This window comes from Bos indicus, chromosome 5, assembly GCF_029378745.1.
Source record: "Bos indicus isolate NIAB-ARS_2022 breed Sahiwal x Tharparkar chromosome 5, NIAB-ARS_B.indTharparkar_mat_pri_1.0, whole genome shotgun sequence".
NCBI classification, from domain to species: domain Eukaryota; kingdom Metazoa; phylum Chordata; class Mammalia; order Artiodactyla; family Bovidae; genus Bos; species Bos indicus.
Genome location: NC_091764.1, coordinates 27,851,923 through 27,876,915, shown reverse-complemented (window position 1 = coordinate 27,876,915; position 24,993 = coordinate 27,851,923). Strand labels below are relative to the sequence as shown.

Here is a 24,993-nt window from a genome sequence, read left to right as displayed (position 1 = left end):
AATTTAGGGTCCACCTAGATAATCCAGGATGATCTCAACTTTACGATCTTTAACGTAATTGTATGTGCAGAGACACTTTAGCCAAATATGGTCAGATTCATAGATTCTGGGATGTGGGCATACCTTTTGGGGGCTACCATTCAATCCACTACAAGGACTAAAGTTTGGATCTGAGCAATGCATCTCTTAGGGTGAGACCAGTCCTTAGACAGGAGATGTGTGGGGGTTTTCTTCTGGTGGGAGGAGTGGGCTCCTAAAACCTCCACCTCGTCGAGGTAGCTTTCCATGGAGCCGCTGCCGGCGTGTGGAGATACAAGCTCCTATGGGTGGAGATTGGGCTTCTTGTCCTGGGTCTCTTGTGGCCCCTCAGGGCCCAGGGGGTGCTCTGTACACACCACTCTGGACTGATTAACTCCCACCTCCTTTGGCAAGGGGAGGGTTGGCCACATGACTCACAGCAGAGACAAACTCAAGGGGCACTCCTTTCTCCCTCTCCTCACCCCTCCCAGCACAGGCCTATGCGGCCGACTCACTGGCCAACCTCAGTGCTCTCCCTGTTCCTAGCACCTAGCACACAGCGACCACTTTGATGGGGCAATCTCCTGCTCAAACATCTGCCCTGGCTCCTCCTGAGTCAAATCTAAACCCACTCCAGGCCTGCCACCATGGTGGACCAAGCTACTTGTCCAGCCTGAGAATCCAGGATTCCTTTTTGTTCATTCTCTTAGTCATGACCGACTCTTTTTCAGCCCCTATGGATTGCCAGGCTCCTCTGTCCATGGGATTTTCCAGGCAAGAATACTGGAGTGGGTTGCCATTTCCTCCTCCAGGGGATCTTTCGGACTCAGGGATCGAACTTGCGTCTCCTGCATTGACAGGAGGTTTCTTTACCACCGAGCCACCAGGGAAGCCCCCAGGATTCCTTTGTAAAATTTCATCTCATTCTTGCTGTTCCCCAAGCCTCTGTGCTTTTCCTGACCCTGCTCCCTCCTCCTGGAATGAGTCTCTTCCTTCTAGCAGTCAACCTCTAGCGCTCTTAAAGGCCCAGCTCTATGCCTCTGCCTCCTGGCCACTTTCCCAGCTTTTCCAAGATAGAAGCGATCACTTTGTCTCCTTCCTTCCCTCTTGTGACACCTCCCACTCTCCTTCTTGTCTTGTTGTTTACTGTCAGGACTCATTCCCCACAGAGTCCCCTCTCTGCTGGAAGGAGCCACGCCTCACTTTTGGATCCCCAGCGCCCACACAGCGCTGAGCGAGTAGTAAGTGCTTTTGTTGCTGTTTAGTCTCAAAGTCAGGGTGGGCTCTTTTGTGACCCCGTGGAATGTATCCTTCCAGGCTCCTCTGACAATGGGATTTTCCAGACAAGAATACTGGAGCGGGTTGCCATTTCATCCTCCAGGAGATTTTTCCCGACCCAGGAATCAAACCTGCGTCTCCTGCATTGCAGGCAGATTCTTTACTACTGAGCCACCAGGAAGCCCTCTTACTATTTTCCAAATGTGGGAAATATCCATTGTAGATTTTCACATTAAACTTTGGTAATTCAATGGCCAGAGTTTTCAGGACAGAACTGCCTGCAGCTTCTTGACCTTGGGGCTTAGTTCTATTCTCTGGGTGGCTGGTGTGTGGCCTCAAACCTAGATTTCCCTGTGGGCCTGTATCCAGGCTGTTGGTGGTTCCTTGTGGGTACACCTGAGTGCTGACAGAGTAGGTCTCAAACATTGTGAAGTTTGTCAAAAAGAAGTAATATATTTTAAAGAAAATATTTCATATCTATAAAAATTATATACAAAGTTTAACAGAGAATAAATTGAACAGCCACGTCCCTATGGCCATCCTAAGGAAAAGAATGTTGCCGATATTGTGAGTGATCCACCCTTCCGTGCATCCCTCAACAAGGTCTGTTTCAAGGCTACCGAACTCCAGCGGTAGGGACAATTCAACAGTGTTCAGGGACTGTATGAAGCTGTCTGGCGGAGCATCAGATTTCAAAACTCTTAAAGTCACCTGTGTTCACATAAAGAAGAAGCAACAACATTTTAGGGACACAGTTCTACAGGGAGACGTGTTCTGGTTGGCAACTAGATGAAGGTGTGCAGTCATACTGCAGTACTGAGTGACACCTGCGTGGTGGGAGGTGGTTCGTGCTTGACGCTTGACATTCTAATAGGCTGCTGCTGCTGCTAAGTCGCTTCATTCGTGTCCGACTCTGTGCGTCCCCATGGACGGAAGCCCGCCAGGCTCCCCCGTCCCTGGGATTCTCCAGGCAAGAACACTGGAGTGGGTTGCCATTTCCTTCTCCAATGCATGAAAGTGAAAAGTGAAAGTGAAGTCGCTCAGTCGTATCCGACTCTTAGCGACCCCATGGATTGCAGCCTACCAGGCTCCTCCGTCCATAGGATTTTCCAGGCAAGAGTACTGGAGTGGGGTGCCATCCCTCTGAATCCCTACAAGGCGGCGGGGGTGGGGGTTGGGGGTGAGGAGGGTGGGAGGTGGGGTGGGGGGGCGGGGTGGGGCGGAGTGCGTATGCTTAAACCGCTGAAGTGCATATTTCTGCCCCTAGATGGCGCCACAGGACCGTACCCCTTCCCACCTGTGCGAACCGTTTGGGGGAGATGACTGAAGACAGAAACCAGAGAACACTTTCACAACTGAGGAGCGAAACACTAGCCGACACTTAAAACAGGCAGCGAGTTGCTAACTCCCGCAGCTTGCTCTTCTCAGCATGAACTCTGGTTGACCGTAGTGCATGCAGGACTTTGGGCCAATGCATAGGTGGAGATAAGAACAGAGCCCAGTTTTGAGGACTTTGGGGATAACAAAATGATTTTATTACACATAAAGTGTGTTCAGACACAGTGTCTGACACAGTAAATGCTCGATGAAACTCGCTGTTCTTTTCCTTTTCAATTTGTCATAGGCCCTGAGGGCAGGGACCCCAGCTTGCTTCTCACCTCTGCATCCCAAGTGCCAGGTGGGTGATCAGTTAGCTCATTCTGTCTTCACCTGCTCCCGTCTCACGGAGGAAGGAGCTGCTGTCTACCATGTGGCTTCAGAGAAGACCAGGCTGGGACCAAGGTTGAGGTGGCTGGTTGAGCAGTCCAAGCATAGGCTGGAGGGCTTCCTGGTGAGAGATTGGGCTCCTGGGTCCCGGAGGTGCACAGAAGGCTGCAGAGGGGACCCTGGCTGACGGCTGGACTGGGTGGCCCTGCCTGGGGGTCGTGTTTCTAAGTGAAAAGCAGCTTAACCATTGCTAGAGCCTTTGCCGTCCTGCGGTTGTGAGAAGGGCTGGGGAGGTTTGAGGGGTGCAGGAGAAGCTCCCTCGTTGAGGGTGGGAAGGGTCAGGGAGCAGGGAGAGGAGGGGAAGGGCAGGCCTTGAAGCTCGTGCAGCAGCGTCTAGGAATGGACAAGCTCGAGGGTGGGTGGGGTGGGGTATCTGTGGGTGGGCCCCTGGCCTGACTCGGCCTGCGTCCATGGCCCCTCTTTTCCCTACCCGCTCTGCCCTCTTGTGATGGTCCCTGTCTCGGTTTGTGGGATGGCTCCTCTGCCCACCTGGTTGCCCAGACCAGACGCGTGGGCCTCACTCCTGTGGCCTCTACCGTCCCTCCCAACCCTCAGCCCACCAGGTCTACTGGGGAGACAGAAAAGTGTGGGGAGCCCCACCCAGCGTCAGGTGGGCTCCCCGCTTCTGCTGTGGCCCTGCAGGCTTTCCTCAGTGCGGCGGGAGGAGGCTCTTGGCACGTCCTCGAGTCAGATCATGTCAGCGCTCTGGTCTCCAGTCTCCGTATCTTCCTGTCTCACGGTAAAGCCAAGTCCTGAGTGACTGTCCCACGGGCCTCTTGAGCCTCACCTCCTTCTCTCTATCACCCCTCTCTGGCCACCCTGGCGCCCTGCCTCTCCTCACAAATCAGCCATATCTCCTCTCTGCACTCACCTTGTCTTCAGCCAGACAGCCGCTGGACTGGCTCCCTCGCTTCATTCAGTCTTCACTAACATCGCCCATGGATGAAGCCTTATTTAAATTTATCATCTCCCCTCCTTGCCGCCCCCATTCCCTTTTCCTGTTTCATTTTTCTCCACGGCAACGACCATCTAACATACTATGTTTAGGACTGGCTACGTTATTTGCAGGCTCAATGCAGCATGAACATGTGGGCACCTTGTTAAAAAAATGATTGAGAATTCCAAGTTAGTGACAGTGGTGTGTTAAACCAACTGCAGGGCCCTGGGCAACTGCGTGGGTGTCACACCCATGAAGTGGCCCCCAATAATGCTGTACATATTTGTTTACTGTCCTTTCCCCCCAAATGAAATGTAACCTCCATGACGGGAAGGCTCAGGCTTGACCACGGTGGTGCTGTAGTGAATAGAACATAGTAGGGGCTTCCCTGGGGGCTCAGTGGTAAAGAATCTGCCTGCCAAGGAGACTCGGGTTTGATCCCCGGGTTGGGAAGATCCCCTGGAGAAGGAAATGGCAACTCACTCCAGTACTCTTGCCTGGAAAGTTCCATGGACAGAGGAGCCTGGTGGGCTGCAGTCCATGGGGTCGCAAAGAGTTGGACATGATGGAGCACACACAAACAGTGATGGTATAGGGTGTATTTGGTGTCCGGGCTGGCAGGAGGACGGGGGCTGGTCTGTGCACAAGGTGTCTGGGGAGAGAGGGGGGATGCCAGAGTGGATGGAGCAGACTTGGTGCCCATCCCCCACCTGGAGGGCTGCCGTGAGGCCCTGCAGAGAGAGACATTCAGAGGCGCAGCACCAGGGGATGAAGGAGGCTTGGGTTTTGAAAACCGCTGAGATTCTGGGCCAAAGCAGTGTGACCTCGAGGACTGGGAAGATGGTGGTTAGAGAGGGAAGCGCTGCTCTACGCCACCCCAATTCCACCCCCTCAAGACCCTGCCGTGGACCCGGGAAGGCTCAGTAGGCCGTGGGCAGAGAGCTCATGGATGACGCTGGCCACTGAGGTAGGGCGTCTTTATGTGCTCCTGTCTGGCAAGGCAGTATCCCTGGGAGACCCTGGAAGTACCTTGGGAGCCACACAGGTGGGGCCCAAGAGCCCCTGTGACTTGGCACTGATGTCGAAGTGGCCAGTCTCCCCCCACCCCCCCCCACCCCCCCGCCGCCGGCTGGTAAGGCCACCAGCCCAGTGTCTGGTGCTTAGTATGTGCTCAATAAATGGGAGTTAGCTCTGTGCCCTCAGTGTATTCTTAGGAGGGCTCTGCAGGGGTCTGAGGCCCGACACAGGGAGGCGGGGTGGCTAATGAAAAGTACAAGGGCAGGAAGGGACCCTAGGAGAAGCTAACTCACACTAATCCCATTGTGAGAAGAGACTTGCCCAGGGATGAGTCAGAAGCCAGTGAGGGGGGGACCCACGCTGTAATGCTGTCCCTGCCTCCCTGCCATGCTCATGGACTCTCCAGACCACCTCCTGCTGGTCTCTGCTGGAAGTTGCTCGGGTCCCTCAAGGCCTGCACGACCAAGACAAGTCCTTTTGTCGCTGTCCCAGACCTGTAGCTCTGATCTTCATCCAGCCGGTGGCAGAAATCTGAGCGGACCTTCAGTTTTCCTTACTCCAGCCAGGGCCTGCTCCATCACCAAGTTCAAGGCGGGAACACACGCTCCAGCCACCCATTGGCCTCCGGCTCTGCTGTTCTTCCCCTCCATGTTTGTGCTAATGTGGCCCCCAGACCTGCCCTTTTCCTCTCCTCTGCTCCTGACTCAGCCGCTCTGACTTGGTCCTGGACACTCAAGAAGGTCATGGAATAGGGGAGCCTCGCAGGACTCCTCTTTCTGGCCTGGGGTCTGGATGGGTCCTTGTGCCCTGCCGGTCCCACACTGGTCAGCTGGGGGCGCTCCTGCGCCACGGAATCCCTTCACTCAGGCTCACAGTGGGGGCGGGGAGCCTCTGGAGCCTCGCTCAGCTGCCTGGCCGGCCCAGCCGGTCTGGCTGGTCTGGGTGTGGACGGCGGGGGCGGAAGTGGGGGTGGGTGTGAGGCGCGTCGGTGCGTTCTGCGGCGGAGGGGCTGCGGTGCTGGGTTTGCACACGCACTTGGAATGTCTGTGAGGTGCGGTCTGATCGCAGGGCTTGGTTGGCTGTGGAGGTGCCCGGGCGTACTGGCTGCTCCCCCAGTCCCCGGGACCTTGCTGTAGGGTTTCAAGGACTTAGGTGAAAGTCTGGTCTTGGCCCTGCCACTCTCCTGACCATTCCCCAGGGGTCTCCATGTCCACATCCACAGCCACTTGGCAATTTCTGTTTTTTGGAGGCTGGGCTTTGAGATTTAATATGCGCTCTGCCTGGCTCAGAGGGTAAAGTGTCTGCTTGCATTGCGGGAGACCTGGGTTCAATCCCTGGGTTGGGAAGATCCCCTGGAGAAGAAAATGGCAACCCACTCCAGTATTCTTGCCTGGAAAATCCCATGGACAGAGGAGCCTGGTAGGCTACAGTCCATAGGGTCGCAAAGAGCTGGACACGACTGAGCGACTTCACTTTGACTTTGACGCGCTCTGCCACTTGGGCAATCACCCTCAGGCAGCCCAGTTAGTAAAATGGGGACGAGAACACCCGCTTCACAGACTGTGGTGAGAACTGGAGCTCCAGGTGGGAAACACTAGCTCCCCACTGCCGCTGCCTGGTGGCCTGGCTGGGGAGGTGGGGAGGTGTCAGACAAGACCACCCTGAGCCCCAGGGATGGAAAGTTGTGTCAGATAGTCTGTGCTCTCAGCAAGCTGAAGGTGGAGGGTGGTAAAGGCCCATCACTAAACTGCCGGTCAGGAGGTGGGCCTGCCATCAGAAGGCACCACGGTCTGGGCTTCTGAGCAGGGGACTGCTTTGGAGGAGTGGGGGCTCCTGTTGTACCCATGCCTGAGGGAGATAGATAGGATTTGCTTCTAGACTGGAAGTGGAGGGGAGGGCAAAGCCAGGAGGCTGAAACTGCAGGGCATCAGGGGCCAGCGTGGCCCAAGGAAGGGCAGGTGGAGTGCAGCAGGCGTCCAGTTGTTGGGGTGGGTGGGTTGGCACTTTGTGGGAGTCTGGCTGTGAATTCCACAGCCAGCAGGGGAGCTTTGGGAAGACTCTGGGCAGCTCGGACCCCTGGAGGCGAGGGTGGGCTCAGAACCCGGGAGAGCAGCAGGAGTAGGGTAGAGGTGCCTGGGTGGGGACCTGGCTGGCTCCTGGAGGGATTGTTGCTGGTGTTCAGCTGTTCAGGTCGTGTCCGACACTGCGATCCCACGGACTTGCAGCACTCCAGGCTTCCCTGTCCTTCACTATCTCCTGGAGTTTGCTCAGTCTTAGATCCATTAAGTCTGTGATGCCATCCAACCATCTCATCCTGTTGCCACCTTCTCCTCCTGCCCTCGATCTTGCCCAGCATCAGGGTGAGATGGAAAGGAGAAAAAGCTCCTTCTCCCCTTGGATGGCGTTGAAGGGTATCAGGTAGGGTGACTGCGAGAATTTCCAGGGCAGACGTCTGGGGGAGCCCTGGCCTAGAGGCCTGGTCCTCCCTTACCCGTACCTGAACCCTGCCCCACCTCTCCTGGTCCCCATTGCCTCCACATGCCCCATATGCTTATCCAGGTTTCTGGGATAGCCCTGGACTGGCTGAGGTCTGAGATGGGGCAAGGCCATTTCAGCCCTAACCCTATTAGGCGGTATGTGATGAGTTAACGACCTCTCAGGGTCTCCTCTGCACACTGTGGTGGGGGGAGGCGTGGGGCCGCAGCTCCTGACAGTCCCTGTAGGGGCCGGGTCTTCAGACAGGGAGAGGCAGGTTAAGGAAAGGACACATTCAGGATCGTTTGGCTGCGGTGGGTGCAGAGCCTTTGGGGTGCAGGCCTGCCTCAGAGGGGTCCTCGGGAGTCTGCAGCATGAGGCCTTGAGGCTAGAGCTGAGGGAGAGACCTTCTCAAACCACAGCAGCCACCCGGGAGTCTGGGAGGACAGCGGAGGAGGGTGCTGAGGAGGGTGCTGATCTCGGCTTGTTTACCCAAGAGGCAGGTCCTGGCGTGCTGGGAATGCAGCCTGGGCCTGGGGGAAGGCGGTGGGGGCTGATACCAGCCGGCCAGCCTTGCTCCATCCGCCGCAGACTGCAGAGGGAGGGCCTCAAACTTGGCCTACTGGGCATGTAGACCATGGACAGGGCGTAGAAGGTGGGAGCGGGTGTTTGGGCTCTCTAGGGGGCATTGGCACAGGCCCCAGGGCCCTGGGTTTGACTCCCTCCTCTGAGGTCCGGGTACCCCACAATCTGGGGTAGAGTAGTGGTCTGGGGGCTGTACTACAGTGGGTTCCTGAGCTGGGTGGGCCAACCACCACCCTAGATGGGAGGACAGGCAGGCAAGGGCTGGCCCAGAGTCTGAATGATCCCCCATCCCCATGCAAGTTCTAACATGGGGCCACTGGGTGCAGGGACTCACGGTGCTGGCAGAGGGCTTGCTGTTCTTAACTGGGGGCGCATCCTGTCTCCGGCCCCTGCCCTCTTACCTCACCTCCAAGCTTCAGCAAATGGGCTCTGACCCACCACTGTGGATCTATGCCCCTCCTGATGCCCCCATTCCCAGCAGAGGTCTCTGATTGTCAGACAGTGGACACAGAGTGGGCTCAATGGGAGCAGTTGGGTTAGACGTGGGTTTTGGGGGAGCTTGTGACTTGGGGAGCTTGGGGAGCTGGGGGTAAGAGTAGACACAGGGTGTGGGGTGCTGCTGAGATGTGGAATAGGGTTTGGGGTTAGGGGAGAGCCTGGGAAGGCAGAGTTTGGAGGAATGTTATGGATTTGGAGCAGCAATTGGGCTGACGTTGGCATTTCGGGCAAAAGTCTGAGAGTGGGTGCAGGTCAGAGCTGCGGCTGCAGATGGGATGGCTTTAGGGCTGGGTTTTGAGGATGGGGTAGGTTTGGGCATAGAGAAGCACCCAGGTTTGGAGTGAAGTTGATTCAGGGTAGAGTTGGGGTATGGTTCAGACTTGGACTTAGGGTTCGGGTTTGTGTAGTGTCAGATCCGGCCTTGGGTCTAAGGTCGGAGGACAGGCCCAGGTTAGTGTTATGCACAGTTTGGGGTTAGGTTGGATTGGATTGGGGATCAGAGTTTCCATGTTAGGGGCAGGTATGGTTGCAACTGGTTGAGGGTTTGGGGGATCTGGTTTTCTGCCCTGTGGTGTCCCCCTGGGTCTGTCCTCTCCTTCCTGGTGGCTTGCTCTCAGCTGAGACCTTGGCTGGAGACAGGGTCCTCAGGCAGGGCCCCTCCAACGTCTGCACCCAGGTGGGGACCCAAGGTGGTGGCATTCTGCAGCTGAGCCTCAGGCTTTCTGGGGCCTGGGTATCAGCTAAAGCAGGGGCTCCATGTCACACTGGGCTGGCCTGGGGTTTGGGGCTCCTCCTTGCAGTGAAAGCAACCCCTAACCCTCACCCCCTCCCCGCCTTGTCAGTGTGAGGGGCTCCCCTGCTCTCCACGGCAGATCCCTTGGGGTGGGACAGGCCTGGGAGGCAGAGGGGCACCTGCCTGGGTGTGTTTGCCTGTGACTCAGCCTGGATGCCGAGGCCCTGAGTTGGTGGCTTTGTTCTACTGGCTGGCAGGGTACATGCCGTAGCCCTGAGTCACCAGGGTGTGGCCCAGTGGGCCAGGTGGCACTTTGGAGACACACACACACAGCTTTGTGCGCAGATGGCACTGGGGCCCGGACACGGGCGACCTGGGGGCAAAGGGGCCTGCCCAGCATGGGGCTTGCCTCAGTGCCTTTGCCTTGGTGGTGCTGTGAGCCCCTCCCTTGATGTTCCTCAGTGACCAAGGGCCCTGTGCTTCTGCACTCCCTCCAGTTAGGGCCTGGAGGAGCTGAAATGGGGTTTAGCGCCCATAGCACAGCCAGAAATCCTGGGGAGCACCCTAACCCTTCCCCAGCTGCCCAATAAAACCTGTTTGCAGGCTATTATGTGCAACAAGACGTGGGAGGAAGGCATGGCAACCCACTCAAGTATTTGCCTGGAGAATCCCATGGATAGAGAAGCCTGGTGGGCTACAGTCCACGGGGTTGCAAAGAGTTGGACACGACTGAAGCGACTTAGCAAGAGCATATCCAAACTGTCAGCCAGTGGAAACAACCTCAGGAGGAAGAAACTATCACTCCCAGTTTACAGAGAGGAAACCAGGGCTGAGGGAGGCTCACAGCTGCCCAAAGTCACACAGCTAGAGGGCGGCCAGCGGGCCTTAAAGCCCCTCATCGGATGATCACCGTGCCTGCCCCGTGTGAGGTGTGGGGGGCATCAGTGATGGTGGCCTGGCCCCACCCTGAGCGTCAGTGCTGCCCTTCACTGGGGCCCCTTGGACTCCACTCCTCACTCAGAGTCAGGCAGGGGTCCCACAGCGGCGGGTGGTGAGTGAGCAGCCCTGTTGCCTCTCCCAGCCACTAGGCCTGGGTCCTAGGCCCCTCCATGCCTCCGAGGACGGAGACAGACACAGCCCTGCCGGGCTCGTGGGCAGTGCCCAGACTGCTTTCTCTGGGCAAGAGGCAGGAGGCCCTGAGACCGTGAGAGGCAGCTCCCCCCTTGGGGAACCAGGCCTCACTGTCCCCAGGAAGGGACAGAAAGTGCAGTCTCTACACGAACCAGCCTCCCCGCTGCCAACACTGTGCTCCCCTGTCCCACCGCCTCTGACCCCCAGGCTCTGCTGTGTGCATGTCCGGGTGTGAGGGGCAGGAGAGCCAGATTGGCTGTAAACCAGGGCTGTGGGGGAAGCAGTGCAGGTTAAGGGCAGGTGATGAGGGTGGGAGCTCGGGGGTCCTGGTTCCCAGGCCAGGCTTGGGGCCTCAGACAGGCCTGCATGTTGGTCGCCTTTCTCTGACAGGCCAGGGGGCTGCTTTGGACCCCGAGGCTCAGAGAGTGCACTTGAGCGAGTGGGTAGGTGTGGCTCCACCCCTCCACCCACAGCCCTACCTGGTTCTGTCAGAAGCTGTTTGAGGGAGAAGAGAAAGCACCTTATAAGGTAACAAATGCTGTCTGCCAGGTGGAGGCCAGGCTACCTCCCTGCCTCCAGGCCTCCCCACCCTTCTCAGGAAGAAGCTGGTGTCAGTGATACCCCAGTCCGGCCCTGAACCCTACAATGCTCCCCAGCCCCCAGGGAGACCCTGGCTCCTGCCCGAGACCTGCTGCTGGGGAGGCCTGGCCTGCCCCACCTGGGAGGCAGACGAGGCAGTCGGGACTCAGAGAGTCAGCTGTGTGACCCTGGCTAAGTGGCCCCTCCTTCCCAAGCCTCAGTTTCCTCGTCCTCACTTTTAGAGTGGTGGGCTAGGGGCTGTGAATTTCCCTGAGGATCTTCAGCCCCATGGAATGTCCCTTCACTTACAGACACTTAACAAGCCAAGACTACACCCACCCAGGCCTGGCCCCCTTCCCCAAGGCCAGGAGCCTTCACTGGGTGACCCTTCTCTGTCCCAAGGATGCTGAGGTTCCAGGGCAGTTCTGGCCAGTTCTCCAGGTGAGGCAGCCTGGCTCAGCCTGTTTACTTCCAGCAGGGGGGTCTGGTGAAGATAGCCGGAGGAAGCAGGCAGCCCTTCTTTAGACCTGTCTCTGGTCTGTAATGCTCTCCATCTTCAGCTCTCAACCAGCGCCTCCCTTGAGGAGCTGACCTTCCCCGAAAGCCCCCAGCCTAGCCCTGGCCATGCTCTCCCCAGCCCTAGGGGCGGTGTGTGTTGTATCTTCCCATGCCGCTCATCCTGTGTGTGTTGGACGTACCATCTTGGAATTTCTCTCTGGAGATGAAAGATGAGAGCACTGACTGTTCCCAGAGCAGTTTTCAAGCATTATCTCATTTGACTCTTGCAACAGCCCCTCTGCCAGGACCCTTTGGCAAGTGGGTTCAACAGAGGGGTTAGAGGCATAGTGGAGGCAGAGCCCGGGCCTGGAGGCAGCCCCTGGGTTGGGTTTGGTCCCCTTGTGGGCACAGTGAAGGAAGGGAGTGTCTCTTCCTGTTGATCCTAGAACTTTCGAAGCTGGGAGTGTCCTTGGATATTATCGAGTTCAGCTCCTCACTGCAGAGTTTAGGGAACTGAGACCCAGAGCTAGGACTACAGCCTGGGACTCCTGACTCCCCAGCCCCACTGTTTCCCCAGGGGCAGGCTGTGTGTTCTCCCTGCCCCCTCCCGGTGGCTGGGCCTGGGCCCGGGGGGCTCTGGGGTCTGCGCTGGCTGCCCAGTGCACCTGGATGGCCCAGCTGGGAGAGGACAGGCTGAGGGCCGGGTCCCAAGCCTGTGCTGGGAGCAGGCAGGTCTGTGTTCCTGCATCAGGACAGAGGGCAGAGGGGGAGGGAGAGGCCTGGGGCAGGGCTCCTCCACCAGTGATTGCACAGAGGAGCTGACGAAGCAGTTTCTGCTGTGTGAAAAAAACAAGGCCAAACCTGTGAGAGTGGCTGAATCGCGCTCTCCCGTTCCGAGCCTCCCGTGCGGGAGCGGCCCTGAGAGGCCTGCCCACAGCCTCCTGCCTTGGTGCAGAAAAGACCCTTCTGAAGCCCCTAGGTGGCTCCCCTTCTTGAAAGGCCCAGGGATCAGGGAACCCCTCAGTTGCTTGCCAGTTTGGAATTCAGACAGGTCTAGCAGGAAGCTCTCCCTGGTACCTGGCTCTGGTCTCTTCTGCTGTGTTTAACCCCCTCTCTTCTTGTCCTGTCTGCTGGAGGGTTTGACTGTCCGGTGCTCAGGCCACAGTAAGTTGGAGGTCAGGATTACAGGTGTCCTTCCCACCTCTCCACTGTGAGGTCTGGGGAAACCTGAGGTTCTATTCAGAATTCCCACAGGGGTGCCCTTCTCCTTGCCCCTCCCAGCCATCTGGCCCTGCCAGGGCTTTCCACACCTCAAGCAGGCTCCCCTCTCCAGGAAGAGAACCTGCCGTCTCAGGTTCTGTCCTTGCCTCTGCATCTGAGCCTGTTGCCAGCATTTTCTCTGTGTCCCACACTAGCCTGTCTGTCCACTGCTTTGAGCGGTGCCTGACACCGGACAGGGCTCTGTAAGTGTCACGGGTTTGTTTAGAGCAGTTCTTCAAGTATTAGCACATGCTGAAAACTGTGGTCAGCTGACTCTTCCTGACTTTCCAAATGGGAAAGTCCAGGATAGACCTTGTAGGTCCAACCCACAGGGACTTTTGATTCAAAGTGCTTCAGTGGGGCATCTGAACACGTGTTGAACTTGGACTGTCTTTCTCTTCTGGCCTGTAGCTGATGCCAGGCCCTGGAGAGGAAAAGAGGGAGAAGGAGGCTGCCAGGCCTGTTCACGGCTCGTCACCCCATCCTGTCACTGACATCTCTGGGCCTGGACCAAGATTTATCAGGAGGTTCTAGAGGCCAGGACAGGGGAAGCAGAGGGCACGGTTCCTCCTAGGTCCTGGTCGCAAAGTGGGGCTGAGAGCGGGGTCACAATCCGTGAACAACTGTTCATGCATTTGGTAAGCACTGGTTGTATACAAAATCCCACACGGGCAAGTCTGATGTGGCCTTAGAAATGGCCTTTTCCTGAAGCTCAGAAACCTGGGGCTTAGAGAGGGTCCTGTGCTGCCCTGGGTCACAGAGCAGTGCATAATGGCTGGGACTAGAGTCTATGTTCCTTCTTCAGCAACTCAGCCCATAGAGCTGCCTGAGCACAGGGCACATGGCGGGGGCAGGGGGTTCCAGAGAAGGGAAGGACAGGCATGCCCAGTGTTCTGAAGCACAGCTGCCAATGGTGGGGGGACCTCGATAGGAAATCCACGGAAACCCAGACCTGGGAATTTGAACTTACTGACAGGCACAAAGTGTGTGTGTGTGTGTGTGTGTGTGTGAGGCTCTGGGCAGGCTTGTTAAATGTATGTTTATAAAGCAGGAAGAATGGTGTTTGGTCATAATAGTTGCTGCAGAAGCATTCTGCTGTTGCTACTCTGAGGGGTCTTAGAAAAGACAGGCAAGGACTGCATGGACATTCCTGGTTGGGTTGAGGGCAAGAGGAGGGGTGGGCATGGAGGGTAGCATAACAGATGGGCCTGGAGTGTGAGCAGCTTGGACATCGCGGAGAGGAGACTCCAGCTCTGCTCACTTTCTGGGCCAGGGAGTCCAGGTACTGGAGGCCACTTCTACAAGCCTGGCTGCGGGGTGTTCAGCCCGTGCGGTCTAGGGAGAGTGGGGCGTTGCCGGGGTGGCTGAGAGCCTTGGCAGGTGGACAAGACGATAGAGGGCTAAACCAGGCTCTGGCATTTTTTCCCTGAAGGACCCCCTCAGCCTCAGACCCAGGCAGGAAGTGTTTGATGAGTGACCCAGGCGGGTGGTGGGACCAGCGAGGAGCCCCCTTCTCCCGGACCTGCATCCGCCTGCGGCGGCCGGCATGAGGCGGTGCCTCACCGGCTTTGGGAGGACCCTCCTCCGCGGCCCTGGGCGGGGCGCCCCGGAATGCGGCGGGGCTCAGATGTGGCGACGCCGCCCGCGTCCCGTCCCGTCTGGTCCGGGCGGCCCCGAGCGGCCTCCCTGCCCGGGCACGCCGATCCGCGGGGCGGGCGGACACCAGGTGTCGGCGCTGCGCGAACAGAGGCTTCCGAGCCCCGCCCTGGACCCTGGCGCCACACCCGGCCCTGTCCCTGTCGGGCGCCTTTGGGGGTGGGCGCGGAGCGACTGCCGGGGACACAGGCCTGTAGTTCCTGAGGTTCCGAGCCCAGGGATCTTCCGCCTGCAGCGGCATGACACACCTGCCCTGATGGTGGGTGGCTGAGGCCCACGTGCTCAGCCCCGTTCTGGTGCCTGCCTCCCCGCCAATCCTACTGGAGGCCGCCAGAGCTGTGTTGGAGTCCTGGCTCTGGGCCTCAGTTTCCTCATCTGTAAAGGAGGGCCATGACCCTGCCTCGAGGTACTGTTGCATTGACCCATAGGAGACACTCATGGATAGTGGCTCAGGACAGTGCTAACGAACGTTCCTGCCCACCACCCCCTATTAGACTGACATCTTCCCAGTCTAGGGCAAGACTCCTCAGGAAGGTGCCCCATGGTCCCCCCCCACCCCATTCCACCGCAGAGAGGCAGGCTCTGGCAGTGGGGGTAGTGGAGGCAGGGAGGGCACAGATCCCACTGCTGTTTCACAGATGGGTAAACAGAGGCTCCGGCTTCCCTGGCTGCTCAGTCATAAAGAATCCATCTGCAGTATAGGAGACCCAGGTTCGATCCCTGGGTCTGGAAGATCCTCTGGAGAGGGCAATGGCTACCTACTCCTGTATTCTTGCCTGGAGAATTCCACGGACAGAGGAGACTGATGGGCTACAGTCCATAGTGTCCCGAAGAGTCGGACAGGACTGAATACCTAACACTCACTTTCAAATGGAGGCTCAAGTTCCGGCAATGAGTTTAGAGACAGAAACAAGACCAGAGCCAAAGCCCCTAATTCCCAGCCAGTACTCTTTTTCTGTGTGTGTGTGTGTGTTTAATCTCCACATTTTGGGGGATTTACAGCTGCAAAGTCACAGTGGTGGAGCGGGTGTGGGTCTCAGAATACACTTAGGGTCCCTCTTTCCAAACCCAGGCCTGTCTGTGGTCACACCGGTGACCCCTCTCTCATTCTGGCCATGCTCTGCTGCTGCTGCTAAGTCGCATCAGTTGTGTCGGACTCTGTGCAATCCCATAGACGGCAGCCCACCAGGCTCCCCTGTCCCTGGGATTCTCCAGGCAAGAACACTGGAGTAGGTTGCCATTTCCTTCTCCAATGCATGAAAGTGAAAAGTGAAAGTGAAGTTGCTCAGTCGTATCCGACTCTTAGCGACCCCATGGACTGCACCCTACCAGGCTCCTCCATCCATGGGATTTTCCAGGCAAGAGTACTGGAGTGGGGTGCCACTGCCCATGCTCTAGGCCCCTGCAATTCCTGAAGAGGCCCTGTGTGGGTTCTAGTCCTCCTGTCAGCCTTAAGGCTAGGCCCTAGGAAGAACTTCTTTGCAGCTTGCCCTCCTCCCAACATATCAGCTCAGTTGGGGGTGTGCTCCCCTCTTTGTCTCTCTACCCCAGCAGTCAGGCAGTCCCAGGACATAGCAAAGCTCTGAGTGGGAGATTTGCTAGAGCCCCGAAGAGGGTGCGGAGTGGTCAGAAGGCCCAGCTTCTCTCTGGGCCTCAGTCTCTCTGTCTGTAGAAGGAGGCTGTAGGCTACACTCATGGTGCTGTGTGTCACCCCGGCTGTCTGTCTACCGTCCACACCCCCACACCTATTTTGGAGGGACCTGGAAGCGGAAGGGCCTGGGTGGGTTGCACCCACTACCTTTGGGCCAGTTTGCCAAAGGATGTGCTCTCACAGTCCGAAGTGTGGGAGTATGTATGCCTCTGTCATTGCATGACACTGATGTCCCTGCCTGGTGCCCCCTGCCCGCCTGGGGGTGAGGACAGGCAAGGGGAGGAGTCCCAGTCATCCCTTTGGGGCTTGTCGATAGAAAGGCACACTTGCAAGGGATGACCTGCCATGTGACTGTCCCTGAACCCAGAAGGGTCTTCAGAGCCAGCGTTGAGCCCAACTTGTTCTCTGCTGTGGACTCAAGACAGCGAGTTCCTCTCCCTCCACCCCCACCCCTGGCCTGGGCACTGTGGTGGCCAGGGGGGTGGCCTGGGAGACAGGATTTTGTGAGGGGACTTAGAGTGCTAGGGAGAGGAGCTCACGGGGATACTGGCTGGCTTCCTTTTCCCAGGAGGCCATGTGCAGAGAATGTGTAGGGGGCGGGGCCTCCCACCTCTCAGCTTGCTGAGGGTATATAGTCTCAGCAGCCTTGGGCTTGTGAGGAGATGGAGCTGGAGAGGGGCTGTCAGGCAAGCTGGAGAGCCCCCAGGAGGGTCCCAGGGTCCCCCTGTCTCAGGGAGGGCGCCTACAGTACCACCAACTTTACTGTGGGCAGGGCAAAGCCTTTGGTGGCTTGAGGGTGGGCGGCTCCCTAACTCCTCCATTTCATACCCTAAATGTGGCCAGGAGGAAGAGGGAAGGCAGTAGGAATGCAGGAATCCTGGCCAGGCCCTGTCCCAACAGGCTAGGGTGGTAGGAGCAGGCTCCCATGTGGGTTCACGTGCTCCTCAGCCCGGCTGGTAGCTAAGCAGCCTGCACAAACAGCAGGAACACAGAGTGGCTCCGGCGTGCATGCACGAGTGCGCGCCTGTGCTGGGGGCGTCCTTGCCTCAACCCCCAGATGGGGATCCTTCTGGTTTCCTTATAGTCACTGTCACACGCAGGCCTGAGGATGGGGGTCCGTGTGCTGCCTTTCTATTTGGCAGGCCTGATCCATTTATTAGCTCCTTTAATCCTTGCAACCCGACAGACAGGCACCCTATTACCAGCTTTATAGACCAAGAAACAGAGGCTCTGAAAAGCTGCACACACAAAAGATCACGGAGTAAGAGAGTGGTAAAGCCAAATCAGAGTTCAGACAGGTCTTTCTGACTCTAGAGTCGAGTTTTCCCCAGGCATGTGGAAACACGTGTGCCCATGAGGGATGTGTGTTTGCCTATGTGTGCAGATGTGGGCTCTGATGGCAGACCTGTATCAGTCTGTCTAAGGATGCTATCTATCTACACCTATAGATAGGTGTAGGTGTGGGTACCTGTGCCTAGGCATGGAGGTGTGCACGCAATGCATATGTGTGAGCATGTGACTCACATATGTACACACAGGCATATTTGTGCATATGTGTTCACTTATACACACGTGAGCGCACATGTGTGCACACAAGCACATGCTGTGTACCTGTGTTCACATCTGCACACAGCCGTGAGCCTGTACATGTGGGGTCTTCTCCAAAGGCTGACCTTGCCCTCCTGCTCACCCACCTTGTGTCCCTTTCTCAGGCTCCTGACTCAGTTCCAAGATGGGATGCGTGGGGCTTCCCTGGTGGTCCAGTGGCTGAGACTCTTCACTCCCCATGCAGAGGGCCTGGGTTGATCCCTGGTCAGGGAAGTAGCTTTCCTGGTGGCTCAGCTGTAAAGAATCCACTTGTCAATGAAGGAGGCGCAGGTTCCACCCCCGGGTCAGGAAGCTCCCCTGGAGAAGGAAATGGCAGTCCACGCCAGTATTCTTGCCTGGGAAATCCCACGGACAGAGGAGCCTGGTGGGCTACAGTCCATGGTGTTGCAAAAGTGTCAGACACAATCAGTGACTAAATATCAACAACAACAAAAAGGGAACTAGATCCTGTATGCCGTGACTAAGATTTTGCACGCTACAGCTAAAAGATCCCGCATGCTGCGACTAGGACCTGGGACCACCAAATAAATAAATAGCTAAAAAAAAGGGGGGGATGCACCATGGCCTTGTCGATGGCACTACGTCGTCTGGGGATTTGGAAGGAAAGCCATTTTGGGGAGGGACAGGATTGACAGGGATAGGGGTTGAATATGAGGAAGACGGGGATGAGAGGGATTAAGGCTGGTGGGTGGGGACCAGCCTGGATTTTCTTCAGTCCCAGGCAGGAAAGAAGACCCTCTGTGGGCTGGCCCAGGGAGCCCCTGTCCTGTACCTCCCTGCTGGCCTTCTCTACCCTGCTCTCTCAAGGCTCAGCCCCCCATTACCCAGGAAGATGCTCCAGGGGGCCTGCAGGAGAGCACCAGGGCCGGGAGGAGGGGCCTGTGAGGTCTGTGCCCTGTCTCCATGCTGCGTGTGCCAGGAAATCCCCCCTCAAGCCAAGATGGGACTCCCCTGTGCCTCCTGGGTGTGTGGGGGGAAAGGGCTGAGACCCCAGCCCCACGAACTGAACACTACACCGCCCTCTGTCACCGAAGCCCTCGGGCTTCTGAGCCGCGGACTGCAGGCCGAGCAGCGGTCGGCAGGGGGCGCTCGGGGTCCGCGGATGGAGATGCGAGGCGCGCCCCGAAGGGGATGGGTACTGGCAGGGCGGGACTGAAACACAGGGAGGACTCACCTGATGCGTGAGAGGGCAGTGAGAGGGAGAGCACCGACTTTGTGCCAGGAGGAACAGTTTCAAAGAGGGACAGATATACACCGTCTTCACGAAGGATCTGCCCCTCCCCGCCCCCAATAGACTCACGACCCTCAGGAGGATAGGCACGGGATGCCCCCTTCCAAGTCTGGCACCTTCTGGGCTGGTGTTTGAGGGCACCGGGCGAGCCAGAGGGAGGTGGGAGTGACCAACTGGCCTCTGTGGCAGTGAGAAGGGGGCAAGGGCCCTGGACTCAGATTGGCTGTCTGATCCAACTGGGCCTCACGGGGACCCTGGGCAGGGCACTCAAGCTCTACTGGAAAGGGGGCAGTGTCTGCTAGATGCCCAGCACTGGCCTTAACACAATGGCCATGGAGCTTAATACAAATGGCCAGAGTCTCCCTCGCGGCAGAGCTGCACATTTCTTCTATAGATCTTTAATGAGCACTTGCTGAGTGCCTGGCCCTTTGTGAGACCCTCTGGGTACAGTGATGAGCACCGTGGCGTGGGGTAGCACCTGCCTCCAGGAGCTGAGGTTCTAGTGGGAGCAGGCATCCTATGGCTTGTCCTTTGATTCTCCAAAAAATGGAAAGAAAGTGAAAGTCGCTCAGTCGTGTCCGACTCTCTGTGACTCCATGGAATAGTCCATGGAATTCTCCAGGCCAGAATACTAGAGTGGGTAACCTTTCCCTTCTCCGGGGGATCTTCCCAATCCAGGGATTGAACCCAGGTCTTTTGCATTGCAGGTGGATTCTTTACCAGCTGAGCCGCCAGGGAAGTAATGGCAACAAATAAAGGTTGACAGAGAAGGTTCTTTTATTTCTTGTCAAATACTGGGCTGGGAACATTTCAGATCTTACTGTTTTGCTCTGGTCCTCTGTCTCTGACCAGAGAAGTCCGAATCTGACTCTCTGCCTCAAACTCTCCATCTGACTCAGTTGAGGCTAGAGTCTGGTAATGCCTTCGAGGCCAGGCACAGCCTGGCCCCTAGCTTGACCAGTGTCCTCTCATTGTACCCCTCGTCCCTCCACTGCCGCCTCCTCAGTGGCTTGCTTGCAGGTCCTCAAATATGCCAGGCAGGTCCTGCCTCAGAGCCTTTGCCCTTGCTGTTCTCAGACATCCATGCGGCTCCCTGCTTCACCCCCATGTGGGTTCTGATGAAATGTCCCCTTCTCACTAAGGCGTTCCCTAATATCTTCTATGACTCACCCCACCTGCAACATTTCCTGTGCGCATTTCCACTTAATTTTCTTCCATGTTGTTGTTATGTAGTTGCTAAGTTGTGTTTGACTCTTTGCGACCCCATGGACTGTAGCCTGCCAGGCTCCTCTGTCCCTGAGATTTCCCAGACAAGAATACTGGAGTGGGTTGCCATGTCCTTCTCCAGGGGATCTTCCTGACCCAGGGATGGAACCCACGTCTCCTGCATTGGCAGGTGGATTCTTTACCGCTGAGCCACCAGGGAAGCCCAGTTTTTCTCCATAGCATTTATCATTTCCATCTGGCCACCTGTATCTTTTATAATATGTTTCTTTCTTATCTGTCTCTCCCCATGAAAATGTAAACTCCATGTGAGCAGGGATTTGGGCAGATTTGTTTATGCTGTCTTCTCAGAGCCTAAAACATGTGTGGTACACTAGGTGTCGATAAAATATTTATCAAGTGAGTATTGAGAGCTGGGTCTCAGTGGCACGCATTTCTTGGTGACAGGGGCTGATGACAGGGAGGTGCCTGACTTTTAGGCCTCAGCTGAGTCGCAGCTGCCACAAACCTGGGGGTGGGGAGGAGGAGAAGGCAGGAGTGTTTTGGTTCTTTCTTGATCTTTTTGGAACTGAAGTTGAGTGGCTATGGTAATATCCACCAAACACGCCTTAGTTGAAACAGGGAGATGCAGGTCTCTCCCTTTGAAAAAAATTAAATTATTACAAAAATACAGCAATCAAAGTGGGGGAGGTGTTCTCTTTCTTTCTTTTCTTTCTTTGCCTCCTTCCTTCCTTTCTTTCTTTCTGTTTTTCCTCAACTACCTCCCATCTCTAACAACTACCAATCTAGTCTCTGTTTTGGTGAGTCTGGTTTTCTTGAATTCCTCATGTGATTGAGATCATGCAATATTTGTCTTTCTCTGTCTGACTTCCTTCTCTCAGCATAATATCCTCATGGTTCATCCATGTTGTTACAGATGGCAGGATTTCCTTCTTTTTATGGCTTAGTAGATACCACAACTTTATCTCTGCAATAGGTTATTTCCATATCATGACTGGAAGAAAGATGTCTGAACTGCAGATATCTCTTCAAGATAGTGATTTTGTTTCCTTCAGATAAATACCCAGAAGTGGATCATGTGGAAGGTCTATTTTTAATTTTGGAGAAACTTCCAAACTGTTTTCTACAGTGGCTGCACCAATTTACATTCTCACCGACAGTGCACAAGCTTTCCTTTTCCTCCACTTCCTTACCAACGCTTGCCGTCTTTATGATGATGGCCATTCAGCCAGGTGTGAGATGCTACCTCATTGTGGTTTTGATCTGCATTTCCCTGATGATGAGTGATGCTGAACATCTTTTCATGCGCCTGTTGTCCATCTGAATGTTTTCTTTGGAAAAGTGTCTATTCAGTTCCTCTGCTCATTTTTAATTGGATTATTACTGTTGTTGTTATTTGCTAATAAAAAATCATATTGGGATATAGTTGATTTACAATGCTGTGTTAATTTCAGGTATACAGCAAAGTGAATCTGTTATACATATACATACATCCACTCTTTTTAAGGTTCTTTTTCCTTATATGCCATTACAGAGTATTGAGTAGAGTTCGCTGTGCTATATAGTAGGTCCTTCTTAGTTATTACTGTTATCTGCTATTGAGTTTGTATGAATTCTTTATATATTGATAATTCAGATATTAACCTCTTAACAAAGATGTGATTTGCAAATATTTTCTCTCATTCCATAAGTTGCCTTTTTATTTTGTTGATGGTTTCTTTTGCTGTGCAGAAATTTTTTGTTTGATATGTCTCACTTGTTTATTATTGGGAAATGTCTGTGTTTCTGAACAGAGGGCTCCCAGCAGGGGGCTTGTAGGGTTACACGTTCTCCACTGGGTCACACGTGCAGTACACCTTCCGGAAGCCGACACGGGCCTCGGCCACCTCGTCAGGACGATAGCCTGGTCTTTAAGTTCCAACTGTTCCCAGTAGAAGGGAAACATTTCACCCGTCCATTCCCTGCCCCATGTCCAAGAACCAGCCTCTGGGGCCCTCACTTGAGCTCTTGGGTTGGAGTAAGGCCAACCTTTCAGCCCTAGGGATGGTGTTGAATCTGTGTTTATCTCTTATCTCTAGATAAGGAAATGGAAACTTATCTCTAGAAGGAATGGAAACCCACTCCAGTATTCTTGCCTGGAGAATCCCATGGACAGAGGAACCTGGCAGTCTATAGTCTATGGGGTTGCAAAAAGTTGGGCACGACTGAGTGTCTAAACAACAACGACAGTAAGTCCCCTACATACGAACCTTCAAGTTGCAGACTTTCAAAAGACGCAAACATGCATGCTAGCCCCTGTATGCCAGCTGTTGTATTGTATTACTGTATTTTTCAAGGTACTGTACTGTAAGGTTAAATATGTTTTTTAATTTTTTTTTTGGTTTGTTTTTGATGTACGTATTGTTAGTGTGAAAAGTATTATAAACCTATTAGAGTACAGTACTATATAGCCAATTGTGTTAGTTGAGTAACTGGGCTCAGCTAAGTGTAGTTGGACTTATGAACCTAGTCTTGGAATGGAACTCGTGTACAAACAAATGCCAGGGACTTACTGTACTTCAGCTTTCTTGCTTTCTTCTTTACACCTTCAGTACGTACACTTTCAGCTCTTTGCATTGAATCCTGTCCGTGAAATGCCTAGTCTGGTTTCCTGACCAGAATCCCAGCTGATGCATTAAAGAAAGGAAAATCAACAAGACAAAGCAAGTTGTGCTGAACACTAGGAAGAGCACAAGACAGGGTCATAATGAAATAGAAAATAAAAAGTAGTGTGGAGGTAGTAGGGGGTAGGGGCTATTTTCAATGGGCAGGGCTTTCTGAGGAGGTGACGTTTGAGTTAAATGAGAAGGAGCCACACCTAGGGGGTGAGTATTCCAGGTGGGGTCAGGGTCTCTGCGGCTTGTGGGCTGTGACAGCCCCTCAGTGGAAGCCTGCCCTTGTGGGTGATGATTGAGGGAGTGGAAGCGAAGAGAAGAGATGGCTTAGTTTGTGGCCCCAGCTCGGAGGGTTTAGCCCTGGGAGCCTCCGAGCAGAAGCCTGACATTTAGTTTAAGTATCTGCTTGGAAACGTAGTCCCACCTCCCTTCTTCCCGCCCCACCCTCCCTGGCGGGGGGAGGCCTCTGCGCGTGGCTCCCTCGCCTTAGACGTGCTGATCTCGCCGAGGCCAGTAGAGGGCAGTGGTTGCTGAGGTGCGCGCAAGCTGGCGGCCGACCTTCCCCTGGTGTAACTTGGGCGGTCAGCTTTACCAGGGAACCGGGTTGGGTCACTTCCCTTACCTTTTCTAATCCCCAGTGCCCCCAAACAGATCTCTGAGCACTGGCCTCTCCTTGGAGGCGTTGGGAGTCGGGGAGGGAGATACAGGGGAGGCTGGGCCGATGTGCAGACCCTTGCTTAACCACTCCTGGTCGAGTTCCGGTTCCAGTGGGCTAAGGGAAAGGCTCTCACAATTAGCATATTTGCTACTGTTGCAGGAAAGGGGGACCCCATTCAGGGCCCTAGAGTCAGCTCTCGTCTAACACTAGGAAACGAACTGTCCAAAGAGACACACGAGCTGACACAGCAAGAGAATTTATTGGGAAGGGTCGCCGGCCAGGATGGGGAGGAGGGTAAGGGAAACCCAGAGGACTGCTCTGCCATGTGGCTCGAAATCTCGGGTTTTATTGTGATTGGATTATTTTCCAGGTTGCCTTTCGCCAATCACTGTGACTCAGGGTCCTTCCTGGTGGCCCATACATCGCTCAGCCAAGATAGGTTCCAGTGAGAAGGATTCTAGGAGAACATGTGGACTGGCGTCTCTCCTGTCTCCTCTTGACCTTTCCCAAATTCTTCTGGTCTATGGTGGCTTATTAATTCCATGTTCCTTACCAAGATCTCTGGTAGTAAAATAACTCATACCAATGGTTATTGTGATGCCTGGCCAGGGTGGGCAGTGTCATATTTTCCCTAACACTATTATTTTTATTTTAAAGCATTTAGCATGTGTCAGGCACCGTTCTTTTATCATGCGTCATCTCTTTAAAACTTCACACCAGATTTATGAGCCAGGTACTCAGTCTCCAGAGGTTGCCCAAGATCACACAGCAAGAACTAGGATTTGCTCTACTCGTCACGTCTCAGTTCCTCTCCTGCTGCCTCCAAGGAGGGCGTCTTGCCCAGGGAATTGACTTGAGTAGGGAAGGGATGAGCAGAAGGGGATCATCAAGGGGCTGACCTGCTGGAGCACTCATCTGCTCCTTTATTCTGCAGATGAAGAATCAACTCCAGAGAGGGGACAGTGCCTTGCCAAGGGTCCCACAGAGATCACATGGTTGGCCACAACAGAGGGGACTTGGGCACTATAGGGGATCATAAGTTGGATCCTGGGCAGAAGCCAGAATTCCCTGGAGGGCAAGGACCCCTCTATACCCCACTCTTCCCTGCTGTCCCCAGTACAGGGGCAGCACATAGCAGATGCTCATAAAGTCCTCCACAATGAGTCAGTCTTGCATCCCTCAGTAGCTGTAGTCATCTGCCATTCATGACTTCATTCATTTACTCGGCATTTAGTAAGCACTGACTGAGTGCTCAGCATCCTGCTAGATGCCAGATGCACAATTGAATAAAACACAGTGCCTGCACCTGTTGGCTTATCTCCTGGTTACAGGGGGTTACTGTGGGTTACAGGGGTTACCCCCCGTTACGACTCGTGCACCCATGGTTTTCCTCATTCCTCTGCTCAGCCTGGCACTTACAGCCTGCTCTCTACCCTGGCCAGAGGCTGAGCAATCTGCTCCATTCCCTCCCCCAGGCCATTTCCACTCCCTTCTTCTCTGCCAGCCCAGACACTCCCTCCTCCAGGAAGCCCTCT

At 55.2% G+C, this 24,993-nt stretch overlaps 1 long non-coding RNA gene across 1 annotated transcript; it reads left to right on the top strand.

Annotated features, from left to right (window-relative positions):
* The first annotated feature begins 1,269 nt into the window (after positions 1-1,269).
* On the top strand, positions 1,270-2,887 carry LOC109558691 (uncharacterized). The gene is made up of 2 exons (XR_011566553.1): positions 1,270-2,409; positions 2,564-2,887. It is a non-coding gene; the product is annotated as an uncharacterized lncRNA (long non-coding RNA).
* Positions 2,888-24,993: the final 22,106 nt, after the last annotated feature.